Below are 16,535 nucleotides of genomic sequence, written 5' to 3'. Positions count from 1 at the left end.
TTTCTTACCAGTTTCGAAAAGGGCCACACTACGTACGCTGGAGATATCAGTCAGTCATCTCAACCGAATGATTCCATCCCACCAATTGCTGCATCCTCCCCATGCGATCACCCACGTGTATCGCCCACGTGGCCGTCTGGCCAAAACGTTTGACCTGAATTGAATCCCGAGGAAACAAGCACCCAATCCACGCCGTGGACAGCACACAAGACAACTCGCCCCGACTCCGTGGTGTAAGCGTCATGAGGGGAGGGACAAGGCAGTGGTGTTGTTCTAGATTAAAGGAAATTAGAGAGACGTTACAACAACCGTAATGTGTGACCCTTGATTGTTCCTAGATTGAAAAAGTATGTAAAAGACATTTTGGGGACAATGGGGCAAATTGGAATACAGAGTGTTTCTGATTTGCTGGGAACGAGACAGCACTGTCAAGTCGGGGTACCCTCGTTCCTGGAAAGTAAGTGCTGAAGCACCTCCGGGTGGGTCAAGAATTGCGTGTGTGTGTGTGTCTGTGTGTGTGTGTGTGTGTGACAGAGATAGAGACAGAGACAGACAGAGACAGAGAAAGCACGCACGTGAACGTGGCCACCAGTGGTGCAGACGGGAAGCTGGAAGTAGGGGAAACGTGGGAGTGGAGGATGTGAGAGAATAAGCCGTGACTTTCCATGACGGTAAGTCAGTGAACAGGAGGCAAAATGGATACACCAACAACACCGGAGCCAAGACGTCAGGGTCAAAGCCCATCCCTGCCTCTTCCTCGCTGTGTGTCTGGGCCAACTACTTAACCTCTCTGTGTCTGTTTTGTCATGGGTCTACGGATAGTACCTGCCTCATTGGGTTGTTGAGAAAATCAGGAGTTAAAATCTGGGAAGCGTGGTACAAAGAGTGCCTGGTACAAAGTATCAAACAGCGCTGGTGAAACAGCTCCTTAAGCAGGAGATTGTTTCGAAATATGCAGGAAATTCCCAAAGTCGCCGCTGAAACAAGTAGCAGTGGCCACCTCTGGGGAGAGGATCTGGGGGGGGGAAGGAAGCTGATTTAGTTATAAACTGCGTAGGACTATGTGCATGTTAAACTCTGCTCCTGAAGGAATCTGATGGAGGGTAATTTTAAAGAAGGAAGCAGCACAGGATTCAAGGTACAACTTCTAACACCGTCTGGATAGGAACCAGCTCTGAGACGCACACACCTCTGTGCTTCCGTTTCCTCCTGGAAAATGAAAAGGTAGAACTGAGCAACCAGCATACAGCTCAAACGGTTCTTATTCTGAAATAAGTAAACCTACAGCCAATGAACTGTCATATAAAAGTCTTGAGGGCAAACGGAAAACCACAGCAAGACGCTCTACTGCCTGACCCGCCACGGGCTCCAGCGCGACACCCAGAGCTAGCGAGTCTGCCACCCTCACCCGTCGGCACAGCCTGTGGGACGCAGGTCTCTGGGGCCACTCTGCCCCCAGGATCATCTTTCCCGATGGCTCCAGGCATCCTCCAGTTCCAACGGGAGCAGGGTGTCTCTCTCCATCTCAACCCACACCCGGAACTGGGCAACAGCAAGGTGTCATCCTCAAGAGCTAATAAGGCTCACACAGCAACCACAGACCCCAAGTAAACATCGTTTCTCAAAGTTACAAACACACACACACATGTCCTAGCGTTGGAACTCTTTCTGCTCTCGATATTTCGTCTTGTTTTGAGAGTTTCCTGAAATTGCATGACTGAAAACACACGCACGGGGGAAGGTATTCCACGCACTGCTCACACTGCTAGTCCTAGTCAGAATATGTTAATACCAAATGACCTTTTTCTGAAGGGTATTTTAAGGAGACAAAGCAATTTTCCGTAATATGGTTACCATAGTGATTGGCCCTTTAAAAGGCTGGGGGAGAAATGATGCACTTCCATAAGCAACTGCAGTAACAAATGGTTTTGCTAAAGCAGCATTTGGGGATGAATTTGAAGCAGAATAGATAAGCGGGTTTTTAGGAGTCAAAAAAGAAGAAGAAGAAGAAGCACAGTGCTGCACAAGTGGGGCCTTGGTAATGGGCACAGACCTCTGCTCAGGAGGAAAGGAGGCCCTGGGCGGGTCCCAGGAGCTGCCAGGAACAAAGGTGGTCCACGTGGAGGGGTCAGTGAAGCAGCCTCCTCCTGAGAGGCGAGGGAAGCCTCCCCTGCTCCCCTCACGGCCAAGTGTGACTGTAGACGTGACCTCAAATTTAAGAGTAAAGCGGGAACCACTAAAGGAACCAGGGCTCCCGGGAGACGGCCGCTCCCAGCGCTGGACCTGGAATACTGTGTCGTGTCAGGAAGCAGGAAGGTTCTCACGGAACCACAGTGACGTGCCAAAGAGACGCGGAGCCGGCTTGCAGGGGCCCCTGGCTGAACTAGAGAGAATGTACACATCAAAATAAGTAATGGTAGTAACAGATTATAGTCCTTTAAACCATGGGACCATGAGTCCACGCGGTTATGAATGAATGAGTCAGTGAATATATAAGCGGGAAGTTTAATGAGGACGCACATAATTTCAACGTGCGTGTACACAAGATACTAGCTAAGATGGGGAGAAGAGAAACATAAAGCGGATACACCTGGGAGATGTCAACTTCATCGCGTGATTAACGATGACGGACGCCCGCAATGAGGCCACTTAAAGGTGACTCCTGAGGGGTGCAGTGATGAGACCCAGGCCTCCTCCACGTGTCTGGTCACGAGGAAACATCACACAAGCCCAAAGGAAGTCACACTCGGTGACTGGGCTGTAATCGTCCAGATCGTCCAGGGAAGCCTGAGGAGTGTTCCGGACAGAAGTCTACAGGGGCCTGACAGCTAAGGGTAAGACGTGCCGGCCCAGGTCCCACCCGCCTCTGTCCATCCGCGCCCTGCCGTCCGGGACTCGGGCAGGCAGCGCCTGCAATGCTGTTAAATGAACACTCTGCCTCGGTCGGGCTGGTGTGGACACGGGGGCCTGCGTTTCTAATGAGCTCCCAGGCGGTGCCGATACCGCTGGTACCCAGGGTCCTGGACGGTAAGTTCACAGCGGCCCCGCTCTCCCCAGGCCTCCTCCACCACCGCCTAGCATGCTGCTGCTGCCACGGACGTGGGGCACGACGCGACACAACGTGTTATCTGACGACCCCGAGGCCAGAAGTCCAGCACGAGGCTCCCTGGGCCCAAGCGAAGGCGTCACAGGGCTGCCCCTCCCAGAGCCTCCGGGGAGAAGCCGTGCTTGCCTTCGTCCAGCTTCCAGGAGCACCACACTCCCCGGCTCTCGGCCCCTCCACCTTCACAGCGGGCAACGTCACACCACTCTGCCTCTCGCTGTGCTGGGATTGCCCTCTGACCCCCCCGGAGAGGCTGCCCTTCTCAGGACCCACGTGGCTAGTGGGGGCCACATGGACGATCAGGACCGTCCCCCCACCTCAAGGCCCCTGGCCGTCAGCCCATCTGTGAAGTAGGTCCCAGAGTCGCAGGATCCGGGCTTAGGGTGTGGACGTCCGCGGGGCCGGCTTCCTGCCTCTTTCCCATCCTGTCTCCCAGCTGAGGATGGTGCTTCCTGCACAGGATTTTGGCAGTTTCACCACTACCCCCGTGTCCCCCCGGCCAGCTCTGTCCCACGCCTGCATCCCTGGGCAAGCTCTGTTTCACTCCATCTCACCCAGAACCTGGCACATGCAGACGCTTCATAGAAACCGGTTCCTTCCTTCGTCTGAAAGGACTGATTACGTGCTGCTCTCAGACAGGATGAAACGCTCTGCCCTCGGCAGCCGGGCCGGACAGTAGGCTCCCCCCACCCGCCCAGTATCTCCTCTGCCTCGCCCACTCTCCCCAGTGATGCCACAAACGTCCGGACGAGGGGGCCCATGAGGGGCCCGAGCCTCGGCCACTTGCTCTGTTCCCTCTCCATGTCCAGTTGTGTCCGTGACGTGAAGAGACAGTGCCTCGCCCCTGTCCCCAGCCATATGCTCCGGGAAGCAGAGGCCCCCGCGTGGAGGGAGGACAAAGCCTTCGCTCGCGGCAGAGAGACCTGACCTTCGTCCTAAGCCCTCCACTTAATTCCTAAAGCCACTCTACGAAGGCAAGAGATGGGGATTCATTTTTTAAATCCATGTGCTTGCAACCTAGAAACAAGCAAAAGAAAAGCCAGCCTGGAATCATCGTGGGAGGGCAGGGAGCGTTTCGAGCCAGAGCAAAAGCCCTGACTTTATTTCTCTTCTTTGTGGAGAATCAGTAACAGCCTCCGTGTGGATCGGACTCTGAAAGTGCTGTGCGCCGGCGGGTGGCTTCGAGACACCCACGTGCCCACAGAGAACGGGGAGAAGGCTGACGGCATCGGGCGCGCGCACACGCTGGGTCCAAATTAGGACTTATCAGCAAGTTCAGCATCTAAACATAAATCCGCTTTTCTCTGCTTCATCAAAAGATCAGATTACAGTGTACGCCGCCTTACTTTCGGAATAAAATGTTTTTATTCTTAGACAAGCAAGGACAATGAAAAGCATTGCATAATCTGTCAGGCCAACTGTGAAAGGGAATCGTTTCCTTGCAGTGAGGGCTCTCGGGTTCCCCTGTTGCAGAGGGAAGCGGACTTCAGCGGTCGAGAACAAAACAACTCCAGAAAGATTCAGGACGCGAACAGAGCGCGTTTACGGCCCGGGTTTCAGACGGGATGCTCTTGGTGGGACGGCAGTTTTCCTTCAAGCACAGAACGTCCCAGGCACCCCAAGATCAGAGCTTCGGTGCCCCACCTCTGCCCGACCCTGGCGAAGACGCCTCGTTCTGTGCGTTTGCAAAGCAGGCCTGGCCCCTCACAGCAGGGCAAGGGTTCTCCTGTCCCCAGTGAGCAACAGAGCAGATCTTTACAGGAACGTGTAAGTCTAGCTCCCACCCCGGCCAGCGGGAGGCCAGCAGGAAAAGCTCTGCAGTGAGGAAGGGGTACAAGAGCATGTACCCCAGCAGCCTGAGGGGCCAGCTCTCGCCCCCGATGCCAGCCCCGAGTCAGGGTCCCCGGACCGCCCGCCCACCCTTCAGGCCAGCTGCTGCCAATGCGGGGCTCTTCGAGACCACCCTCATGTTCTGTAATTTGTGAGAACAGCTCACAGAACTCAGGGAAGCGCTGTTCTTATGATTACAGCTTCATGATCACAAAAGGATGCAAACCAGAGCCAGCCAAAAGAAGAGCTACGCAGGGCGAGGTGGGAGGGCCCCAGAGGTGACGCTGCCGTGTGCTCGGGAAGCACCGCCTCCCGCTACGTCGATGTGGGTCACCCCCCGGGGACGCTCGGCCCAGCCTCAATGTCCGGAGTGTTTTCTGCAGCTTCATTTATACAGATACGATTGATCATCGCCTGGATCTCCAGACCTCTTCCCTCCCAGAGGTCGGGCTGGCAACCCGGGGTCGGTCTCTCTGGTGCGGCCAGCTCCCACCCGAAGCCCCTGTGTCAGCGTAAACCAGCGGGCTCCCCACCCTGGGTCACACAGACACGCCTACCCCTTGGGAAGCTCTGGGGGTTTCAAGGTTACCTCCCAGGCACCAGATCTCTCTTTAGGCTGAGGCCGACTTCTTTCTTGCCCAGGGCTGTACTGGTCCGCGTTCTCCAGAGAAACGGAATCAACAGGAGACTGATGAGTGATTCTAAGGAACTGCCTTGTGCAGTGACGGAGGCTGGCAAGTCCTCTCCGTATCAGAAACCTCTTCCCCACCGAGCTCCTTCTGACCGCCACGTTGCTTTGCAGTAATTCTTTCCAGCTCGTGTTGCTTGTGGTATTACCATGCAGTTCTGAGTTTTATCAGCCCAGCGACGCAAGCCGGTCTTGACTCCTTCCCGCTTCCTGCGGTTCACGCTTGGAGAGCGTAAGAAATCCCCAGAGGCGCCTGTGAGCGCTCACTCCAGCCTCTAGAACCAAAGGGACCTTGTTTCCGTTTCCCACATCAGAGAAAGACCGGAGGGCTAAGCTGTCAAGGGCTAAGCTAAGACTCGGCCTCCTCAACAGGACGCTGCACTCCTGGTGGAGCTGATGCCTCTGTCGGCTTGGCGTGCGCTCCACGCAAAGAGATCTTGGAAATAAAACACCGCAGTATTTCCAGCTTTGAGGGGAATCGCTGTGGCTCCTAATCGTAGAGGAGACCCGAGGTGACCAGCGGGGCTGAGGCCAACGTGAGTGCCCCAGAGCCCCGTGTGAGCCTGGGGACCCACGAGGTTGGCATCACAGCCACATCGATGTCAATGAAACACCCAGCCAACTTCCCTCTGGCGTTCTAAAGATTTGCGAAACTCTGCAGAGCCTCACTCCCCAAACAACCGGAAACTCTGTCACGCGTGGAGTTTCTTCCTGGTAGCCTCCTCCAATCAGCAGATACCTCCTAAGCCTGATCAAGTTCCAACTAGTCGTAACTCGGGGGAAGTACCTCCACTCTCCCAGATGTTCTTGGACGGTAAGTCTCTACCCCTCTGCTTCTCCAGTCACCTACGAGGAAGGTTGCATGTTTCCTTGTGACTTAGTCCTTTATTATTATATTTCATACTTTTCTATACTGCAAGTTTCTATACCAAGGTGTGTCCACCCTCATCACATGTCACTGCAAAGTCTCTTGCCTCCGTATTTTCTTCCTATACAATGCATTTTACAGGCTACCTTTTTTGCAGAAGCAAATGTTTTGGACATCTCCTTGCAGATCTTAGTTTGCAAAGTTGATGCTTTCTTAGTAAAATATCGAAAGCAATTTCTTCACAAAGGATTTACCACAAAAGTCGATTTATTCTGAGTTATCTGGGAATGATTTTGGAAATTGGGAAATATAGACCATCTGAGTTGAGGTTAGTGTAAACGTAACCCTAGATGTATTGAAGAAGGCAAGTCCATAGATGAACTTCACTGCTATCAACTCACAGCTCACAGCCCAAGAAAGAAGAAAGACACAGCGACATTCAAGGCACCAGGCTGAGTGGAATATTTTATCCAGAAATCGAGTAAAAGCAGAATTAAGGTAAGGACACAGATATACATTGTTACAGAAGTGAAAATAGAAGGAAATAAAGACAATTTGGGGAAAAATGATATGCAAGATTTTTCTCTCCTCGAGAGCAAATATAAAGTCTGGGTTAATGAGCTTGTGGAAGAGAAAGGGCCACAGGACATGAGAATTTCTACACAGGAGGTCTCCCGTCTCTGAAAGAAGAGCCCTTTAACATTTATCTTTTTATCGGCCTCATCAGTATGAAAAGATAGTTCAAATATAATGGGTACAGTAATCACAAATGTGGAAAGCCTTCTTTTTCTTTTTTGCAAAATTGGATCATACTGAAAAGAAAAGATGCAGGATCATTAAGGAAACGAACTACTGAAGGGAACTTGGTGTTTGTTAAAGGTTGAATTGTTGATTTTCAGAGTTGCCACATTATATTATTTAAAATGTCTACTGTCCACAAAAAATACGAGACATGCAAAAAATAAGAAAATATGGCCATGTACATGAAAAAAGGCCATCCATAGAAATGGTCCCCCAGGAATCCCAGATGTTAGACTTACTAGGCAAAGACTTTATTTTAAATATGTTCAAAGAACTAAAGGAAGCCATGTCTAAAGAACTGGAGTATGAGAATGATATCTCACCACATGGAGAATATCAACAAAAAGATAGAAATTATTTCATTTAAAAAAAAGAACCAAATAGAAATTCTGAAGTTGAAAGTATAATAATGGAAATGAAAATCTCACCAGGGGACCTCAGTGGTAGATTTGAGCAGGCAAAAGAAAGAATCAGCAAACCTGAAGATACGTCCATTGAGAGTAGCCAGTCTGAGTAACAGAAAGAAAATCGAATTAAGACGAATTGATAGAACCTCAGAGACCTGCGGGACACCATGGAGTGTATCGAATATGCAGGACGGGAGTCCCGAAGGGAGAGGAGAGGGCAGAAAGAATACTTGAAGAAATGGCAGAAGCTTCCTAAATTTGGTAAACATTAATCTACATCGCCAAGCATCTCATGAACCCTGAGTAGGATAAAGTCAAAGAGATCCACGCCTAGACACACGATAAACTGTCAGAAGAGAGTCTTGAAGGCAGCATAAGGGACGGGACATGCTGTGTAGAAAGAAGCCTTAAGATCATCAGCAGATTTCTCACCAGAAACCATAGAGGCCAGAGGCAATGGGACGAAACATTCAGAGTGCTGACAGACTGTCAACTCGGAATTTTATAAACTTATCCTTCAAAAAGGAAGGAGAAATGAAGATATTCCCAGATAAACAAAAACTGAGAGAATTCAGCACTAGCAGACCTGCCTTACAAGAAATACTAAAGGGAGTCCTTCAGGATGAAAGAAAAGGATACTAGATAGTAACTCAGATCTACATAAGTAATAAAGACCACCCCTGAGCGGGGGTGGTGGTGGTGGTGGGATGGATTGGGAGAGTGGGATTGACATATATACACTAATATGTATAAAATAGAAAACTAGGGGCTTCCCTGGTGGCGCAGTGGTTGAGAGTCCGCCTGCCGAGGCAGGGGACGCGGGTTCGTGCCCCGATCCTGGAAGATCCTACATGCCGCGGAGCAGCTGGGCCCGTGAGCCATGGCCGCTAAGCCTGTGCGTCCGGAGCCTGTGCTCTGCAATGGGAGAGGCCACAACAGTGGGAGGCCCGCATACTGCCAAAAAAAAAAAAAAAAAAGATAACTAATAAGAACGTGCTGTATAAAAAATAAAATAAAATAAAATTCAAAAAAAATACCTCTTTTGCATCTCCCCTCCCCTACTTTATATTGATGTCACAAATTATATCTTTATATAAATTGTATCCATTTTATAGTTAGTTATTTTCATGCTTTTGTCTTTTAAATTCTATACAGAATTAAAAGTGCTTTTCATAACACCAAAAAAAAAAAAAAGCAGACCACACCTGAGGTGCTCATAGATGCAAAGAATTTGATAAAATCCAACATTTTTTTATGATAAAAATACTCAAAAAACTAGGAAGACAAGGGAACTTCCTTGACCTGATAAATGATACCTAATAAAACCCAAGCTACCATGGTACTTAATGGTGAAACACTGAAAGCTTCCCCCAAATACCAGAATGAAGACAAGGATGTCCAGTATCACTGCCTCTATTCACCACCGTACTGAAGTCCTAGCAGAAAAATGAAATAAAACCATCTACATTGGAAAGGGAGAAGCAGAACTATCTCTATGTGCAGATGATATGATCTGATATGTAGAAAATTCTAAGAAATAAACTAAAACATGACAAGAATTAATAAACAAGTTCAAGAAGGTTGCAGGATACAAGATCACCATAAAAATTTTATGTTATTTCTATACACTAGCAACCTTTCAATTCTACTGCATATATAGCTAGGATTCTATATACAATCTGAAAATAAAATTGAAAAGACAATTCAATTTACAATAACATTAGAATAAAATAAGTAACTTTAATAAAAGAAAAACAGATTAGCATACTGAAAACTACAATATATGATTGAAAGAAATTTAAAACAATGTAAAGTGGAAAACATCCACTATTCAGAAGACGAGAAAATTTAATATTACTAAAATAGCAATACCCCTTTCCACCTTCCCCAAATTATGTACAGATTGAACACAATCCCTATCAAAATGCCAGACGGCTTCTTGCAGAAATTGACAAGGGATCCTAGAATTCATATGGAAATTCAAAGGACCCATAATAACTTAGACAATCTTGAAAATGAACAACAAAATTGGAGGACTCATATTTCAATACTTATTACAAGGCTACAGTAATCAAAGCCTTGTGGTGCTGATTAAAGATAGACACATAGATCAATGGGATGGAATTGAGAGTCTGGAAATAAACCCTCACACTTAGGAGCAATTGATTTCAACAAGGCTGTGGAGACAATTCAGTGGAGCAGTCTTATCAACAAATGGTTCTGGGAAAACTGGACATCTGCACGCAGAAGAATGAAGTTGTACCCCTGCTTCACACCACGTACAAAAATGAACACAAAGTGGATCAAAGACGGAAATGTAGAAGATAAAACTACACAACCCTTAGAAGATATCCTAAATGTAAGTCTCTGTGACCTTGAATCAGACAATGGTTTCCTAGATTAAAACCCCCAACGCACAAGCAACCGAAGAACAAATAGATAAACTGGACATCATCAAACCTGAAAGTTTTTGTGCTTCAAAGGACGCTATCAAGAAAGTGAAGAGACAGTCAACAGATCTGGGAGAATGTATTTGAAATCATATATCTGAAAAGGGTCTACGAGAATATATGAAGAGCCCTTACAACTCCATGATAAAAAGATAATGAACCCAGTTAAAAACTCAGCAAAGGATTTTAATAGACTTTTCTCCAGAGAAGATACACAAACAGTCGATAAGCACAGGAAAATAAGCTCGTCATTACTCATTAGGGAAATACAAATCAAAATGACAATGAAATATAACGTCACACCCATTACAATGGGTATAATCAAAAAGACGGATGAAAAGCGTTGGTGAGAATATGGAGAAACTGGAACCCTCATATGCTGCTGGTTTAGACTGTAAAATGGTGCAGTCACTTGGAAACTAGTTTGACACTTCCTCAAAATTTTAAGATAGAGTTAATATATGGTCCAGAATTGAGAACATGTTCATGCAAAATCTGTGTGTGCATTTGTCCATAGTAGCTTCACTCATAATAGCTAAAAAGTGGAAACAACCCAGATGCCCATCAACAGACAAATGATAAACAAAATGTGGTCCATCCAGGCAATGGAATATTATTCAGCCATAGAAAGGAATGAAGTGCTGACACATGGTACATCACAGATGAACCCTGAAAACATTACGTAAGTGAAAGAAGCCAGACACAAAAGGCCACCCCATATGGTATGACTCCATTTATATGAAAATGTCCATAGACACAGATTAGTGGTTACCAGGGACTGGAGGGGGAGGGGAACAGGGTGATGGTTTAATGGGTGCGGGTTTCTTTTGGGAATAATGAAAATGTTCTGGAATTTATAGTGTATAACTTTGCGAATATACTAAAAGTCACTGAATCATACTCTTCAAAAGGGTGAATTTTACGGCATGAAAATCCCATCTTAGTAAAAATAACAACCGAAGGAGGTAACTTCCAATTGCTTCTATCTTCAGGTACAGGGAGAGGCGTGTGGGATCCTAGGGGCGCTGGGGTCCCTGGAGGTGGCAGGTGGGATGAGTAAGGAGATCTGGTCCCAAGTCTTCTAACTCAAGATCTGAAGGAGAAATTGTCACCTCCCAGCTGTCACCTCCCAGAAAATCCTCTCAGCTATGAGGAGTGTTCGTTGTGGCCTCTCATGGGCCTCGTTTTGAGCTAAACTGCCTCCGCTTCGGCCCTACACACCACATCTTCACATCAAGGAAGACAATCTCTCCCTTTGGATGAACCCAGATCTTGCCGATGCTTTAGCTTCTTGTTTTGCTCAGAATATCACTTCTTGAAGGAGCTGGCGGAAGGTTTTGAGTCTGTGGGATGGGGCTGCCCCGAGGGTAATGTTTCTGACTTCCCGTGTCCAGGAAGGAGAAGGCAGGCCTTGGGAGTGGGCAGCTGAGCCCAGCTGGGACCACAGAGGAGAAACAAGGGAAGAAGAAATCCCGGAAAGTCATAGGACACAGCTGCGCCCTTGACCCCCGGGGGTTGAGGGCGGAGGAGGGTACAGGACACATTTCCCAGAGCATCGGAGCTGAGGGTCCACGGCCAGCTTTCTGTATCTGGGGACACGTTCCTCCTCCCTGGTGAGGTCCCCTGCAGGCTGTCCTGTTCCAGGGACGTATTTACCCCTTCCCCAAAGTCCTAGAGCCCTCACCCCCGTTTCTAAAACGGATGCATACAGGGCAAGGACAAGCATCAACTGTCAAGTAGAATTTGAGTGTTTGGAAATACTAATATAGACAATTCCAGAGGCAGAAGTGTGGGGAAGCATCCAGAAAAAGCATCGTTAGGTCATCCCTTCTGGGCCAGGAGACCCCGCTCACCTCCTCCTGCCTGCTCGCCCCTCCCGCTGCACTCTGAGTGCCAGGTGCCTCCCTTGCTGTCTGACTGTGGGGGTCCGGCCTCCCCCCCAGCTCAGGCCCCCTCCGCATCCCAGGCCCCCCTACTAGTTCCACCTCCCCAGGCGCATCCTGGGCTTCAGGGACCGGCCGCAGAGCTCAGTGTCAGGTCTAAGTTTCATCCTGACCCCAGTCGGGGGTCTGTCCTGGGTCCTCAGGGCTCCAGCTCCCGCCTGGGTCAGGCCTGCCCTCGCGCACAGCCGCGGGGGCCCCGCCCCGAGCCAGCTGCTTTTGCAGAGCCGCCTCATCCAACGCAGGCTTCTACACCCCCTCGCCACCCCCCAGGATGGAGGGATCTCAAATAAGTCTCTTCAACAGCACCCGGGAGTGGACTCTCTCCGGTGGCTGAAGTCCCAGGTCCAGGCCCTCAGAGCCGTCTCTCCTGCGGCTGCACCGAGCAGGGCGATGTGACCAGGGAACAAAGAAAGAGGCCCGAACAGCAACGGAGACCCGTTCCCGGCGCGCGTGGCTTTGTCCGCCAGGGCGGGCCTGGCTGGGTACTTACTGGGAACGGCCTTCTCATAGCAGATGCCTTTATAAAAGCAGCACCCGAGTTCCTGGCACCGATCTCTGGTGACGCTGTAGTCACACATGTCGTACAGAGGGATGTCGCACACTGCAAAGCAGACACACCTGGACGTGACCCTGATACACAGCGCCCTCTGACTCGAAGGAGCGCGGGGCGGGGAGGGGAGCTCGCGGGTTTGCGTGGTGGGTTTTGTTACAGTTTTCATTGTGCATCGTACACATCTCACTTTGAAACTCAGATCTGGAATAAATTAGATTTCTGAACACGACAATGTCAAGCTGATGACACCCACAGAATAATGCGGGGTCCCCCAGGGAGTAAGGAGAGAACGCATTCCGGCGAGCCGGGCGCAGCGCTCCACAAGGCAAGTGGGAAACACAGACCTCATACAATGGGTGTCTGGGAGTTCGGGCAGTAACACGTTCTTAATCCACATTTAAGCGCTGACTGAGTTAAAATGACCAATGTGAGGATTATTTCAGAATTTAAAAGTCGAATCGAAAGGACAGAAAGTTTAGTGCCAGGAAGCCACGTGCCTTGCAGCGGAGGGCGAAGGACCGCAGGGTCTCAGCTCTCAGCAGGTGCCCATCAGCAGTAAACATGGTCTCCCGGGGTGGGGTGTGGAGCAGGGCCCGCCCTTTCCTGAGTCTCCAGGGAACGCCGTCTTCCTCGGGTTGGGGGGCGGAATTTGGTCTCTCAGACTAAGGGATTCCAGGGAGACCCGCCGCCCTCCATACCCTTTCCTCCGGGAGGGGGACAGGTCAGAGCCTGCGGGGTGGAGCCGCGGGAGTGACCTGACCTCGGTGCATGGCGCAGAGCACGCTGGGCGCCCCTCTCCCGCGCGTGCCAGATGAAGTGGCTTTGGCTCCTCCCCGTGACCACGTGAGCAAGCCTCCCAGGGCCTCGGGTTCCTCTTCTGAAACCAAGGTGATGATACGCACAGGCACGTGACTGTCGCGTGGCTGATGCCCGGTAAACGGCGCCCACGTCCGGAGACCTGGAAGGTCAGGGTGGGCGTCCAGTAGCTGCCGCCTGCTGCGCACAACTCACCCGTCTGGAGCGTGCGCTGCAGTGGCGCTCGGCGCCCACGGTCTGCATTTCCCGGCACGGCGCCCTCGCAGCCTGGGCAAAGCCCCCGTGCCGTACGCAGGAGCCCCGCTCCCCACCGCTCCCGGTGACCACTAGCCCGCCCCGAGGCCGGGGACTCGTGCCTCTGGACACGTCCCGTCAGTGCAGTCACACGATGCGTGGCCTCTGGGTCTGGCTTCGCCCGCCTGACGTGTTCAAGATACACCCGTGTGCCAGCGCGTGCCAGAGCCCTGCCCCTTCCACGCTGAAGGAAGCCCACCACGTGGACAGACGTCTCGCTGATCCGCTTCTCTGGTGATGGACATCTGGGCTGTTCCACGTTTGGGCTGTTAAGTGGAATGCTGCTGTGGACCTTCACGTAGGAGTTTTGTGTGCACGTGTGTTTCCACCTCCCTTGGACACACTCCTGGGCATGGCCTGGCTGGGTCAGGTGGAGACTCAAGGCTGACCTTCTGAGGAATGGCCAGACTGTCTTCAGAGCGGCCGCCCCAGGTCGCCGTCCCCACTAGGAGTGTAGGAAGCCGGGTCCCCTCCTGCGGACTTCAGACTTCAAACCACTTTGGAGAGGGTTCAAGTGCGTTTATCAACGAGCTTCCGGGAAGCGGTGGAGACGGTCACGTGTGGCCATGTGAAGGCTGGGTCAGCACAGGAGGCTGAGAAAGCCCAGGGTTGGGGGGTGCGGGGGTCACATCGGGCCCCCTGGGGCGAGGCCAGATGGGATCTGAGGTTTCAGAGGATTGACTCAGGTGGAGACAAGGGAGCCAAGGGAGCAGCGTGGGGACTGCCCTGGGGCTCTGGAGGTCACAGCGGCGCTGGGAGGACCCAAAGAAGAGAAAGGAACCCACTGCCCGGGGACCCCAGGACGACGCGCCGCTACTTCCGACACCGGGTGGCTATAACCCGAAAGCCAAGCATGCTGTATGCGGAGACCCTGGGGGCATATCAGGGTGGTGGCCGGTGCCTGGGCTGCCCGTGACCTGCTGTCCACTTCCCTGACCGGCCAGGCCTGCGGAGGATGGAGGCTTCGCGGGCCACAGCGGGAGCTCCAGCGTGACCTGGGCTAAGGTCTCCCTTTATCAGCCGAGCCTTGTTCCCCTGTGATATAGTTTTAGCTAAAAAGCAAGACACTTGCTGTCCTGGACCGAGTGGTGTTCCCCTGGGAACGGTGGGAGCTGCCCTGGCTTTTCCAGAACAGGAGAAGCTCTGCTGGGACCCACGGCAGCCTCTGGGGACCCTGCGCGACTCCCCTCCCTGGTTAACGTCAGGGTGGTGTTTAGCTGAGAGCCTGCGGCCACACTCAGGCCAGCTTCTGGGAGGGCAGGTACCCCACCCAGGCTGGAGGCGGGGACTGGCCAGCGCCCGTGACGGGCTGAGTCGTGCCCCCACGAGATGCGTTCAAGTCCTGACCCGAGTACCTGTGAACGTGACGCTGTTTGAAGCTGGGTCTCTGCCGATGTCACTGGGCTAAGATGAGGTCATTGCCATGGCCCTAAGCCAAAATGACTGGTGTCCCACCAAGGAGAGAAAACAGACACACGGGGAGAAGGGCGCCGAGAAGACACAGACGGCCACGTGCCAACAGAGGCAGAGCCGGGTGCCTCTGGGACGGGCGCCACGGGGGCTGGAAGGGGCCTCCCCCAGTGCCTCCAGAGGGACCCAGGCCCCCCGATAGGCAGGACCCACCCAGTTCACGGTACCTGTCACAGCAGCCTTGGGAAAGCAGCATCTGCGCCATCAGTTTTGCTGGGACACTAACCAGAGAAGGAAGCCTCCGGACCCTAACGCACACCTCACGTGGCTCTTAGGGGACAAAACAAACCCAAGGGCAGTGGCTTAAAGGTGGGCGGGCCTGGGTCGGACACCGCGGGCCACGCCGCCCAGGGCTGGAGCCCCAGGTCCCCGCCACGTGCTCGGCCCTCATGGCCAGGACAGAATCTGACCGGATTCCTCAGCGCTCGCTCCTGCAGGGGTGCCGCCACTTCACGCCTCCTTCCAGTTAAGCGCCAACCACTTCTGTTTACGAGTAAAATCGAGTTCGTTAAATACCGCATGTAAGGGAGAAATTAAAACGGCGCAACTTCAGCCCCCGCGGAGCCCAGGTGATCAGCCTCCAGCCACGTGTTAGGAAAAGGCAGACTCGCGTGACCTGCACGCAAGGAGACCTTCAAAGAGCAGCACTGCCCCCATCCTGTCCTGTGGGGCAGTTTTCAGACTGTCCAGCGCCTCCCCCTCTCTCTGGTGGATTTCCAGAAAACACTGGAAACTCCTGGCACCTTCCAACCCAGAAATGAGAGAGGACCACCCTACAGTGATGTAACATGCAGCCCCTTCACAGGAAGCACTCGGCAAACTGCTGGCGTGTGACCCGCGGAGCGGCGGGTGGTGGCCACACACCTGAATCTTGGGGAGTAATGCTCACCTGTTACTTCTACACGGACTTCAATTTTCCGCAATAAAGTCACGCCACGCCAGCAGCAGCGGCCAGGCGAAGGGCCTCGTCCAGGACCGGGAGGCCAGGGGGCCGGGGGGCTGGCGGGCTGGCGCGGCTCCTCCCGGGATGGAAGGCCAGCGGCCCGCTGCCCTGCCCCTCGTCCTCCCCCAGCCAGCGCAGTGGCTCCCTGGGCCCCGGGGAGCAGGGCGGGGGGCAGTCCCATCCACCGCGCCCTGGGAACCTCTGCTGGAGAGGAACCTTGCAGGGTGGGGACGGCAGACTGCGGGCTGAGTTCACTTGCTTTCTAACTACTGCCAGATAAAGGAGAAATTCGGTGACGGATAGACTGGACAAAACAAGCCGCCACCGGCTCCCCCACCCCACCGGTTGGCGAGTTCATCGTGGAGCCCG

At 52.1% G+C, this 16,535-nt stretch overlaps 1 protein-coding gene across 2 annotated transcripts in view; it reads right to left on the bottom strand.

The window, feature by feature from the left end:
- The window catches only part of ARHGEF7 (Rho guanine nucleotide exchange factor 7), a 362,900-nt gene that overhangs the window by 218,467 nt on the left and 127,898 nt on the right, over positions 1 to 16,535 (bottom strand). The window lies entirely within an intron of this gene.

This window comes from Stenella coeruleoalba (assembly GCF_951394435.1).
Source record: "Stenella coeruleoalba genome assembly, chromosome: 18".
Classification (NCBI taxonomy): domain Eukaryota; kingdom Metazoa; phylum Chordata; class Mammalia; order Artiodactyla; family Delphinidae; genus Stenella; species Stenella coeruleoalba.
This window is presented reverse-complemented; position numbering and strand designations above follow the sequence as displayed.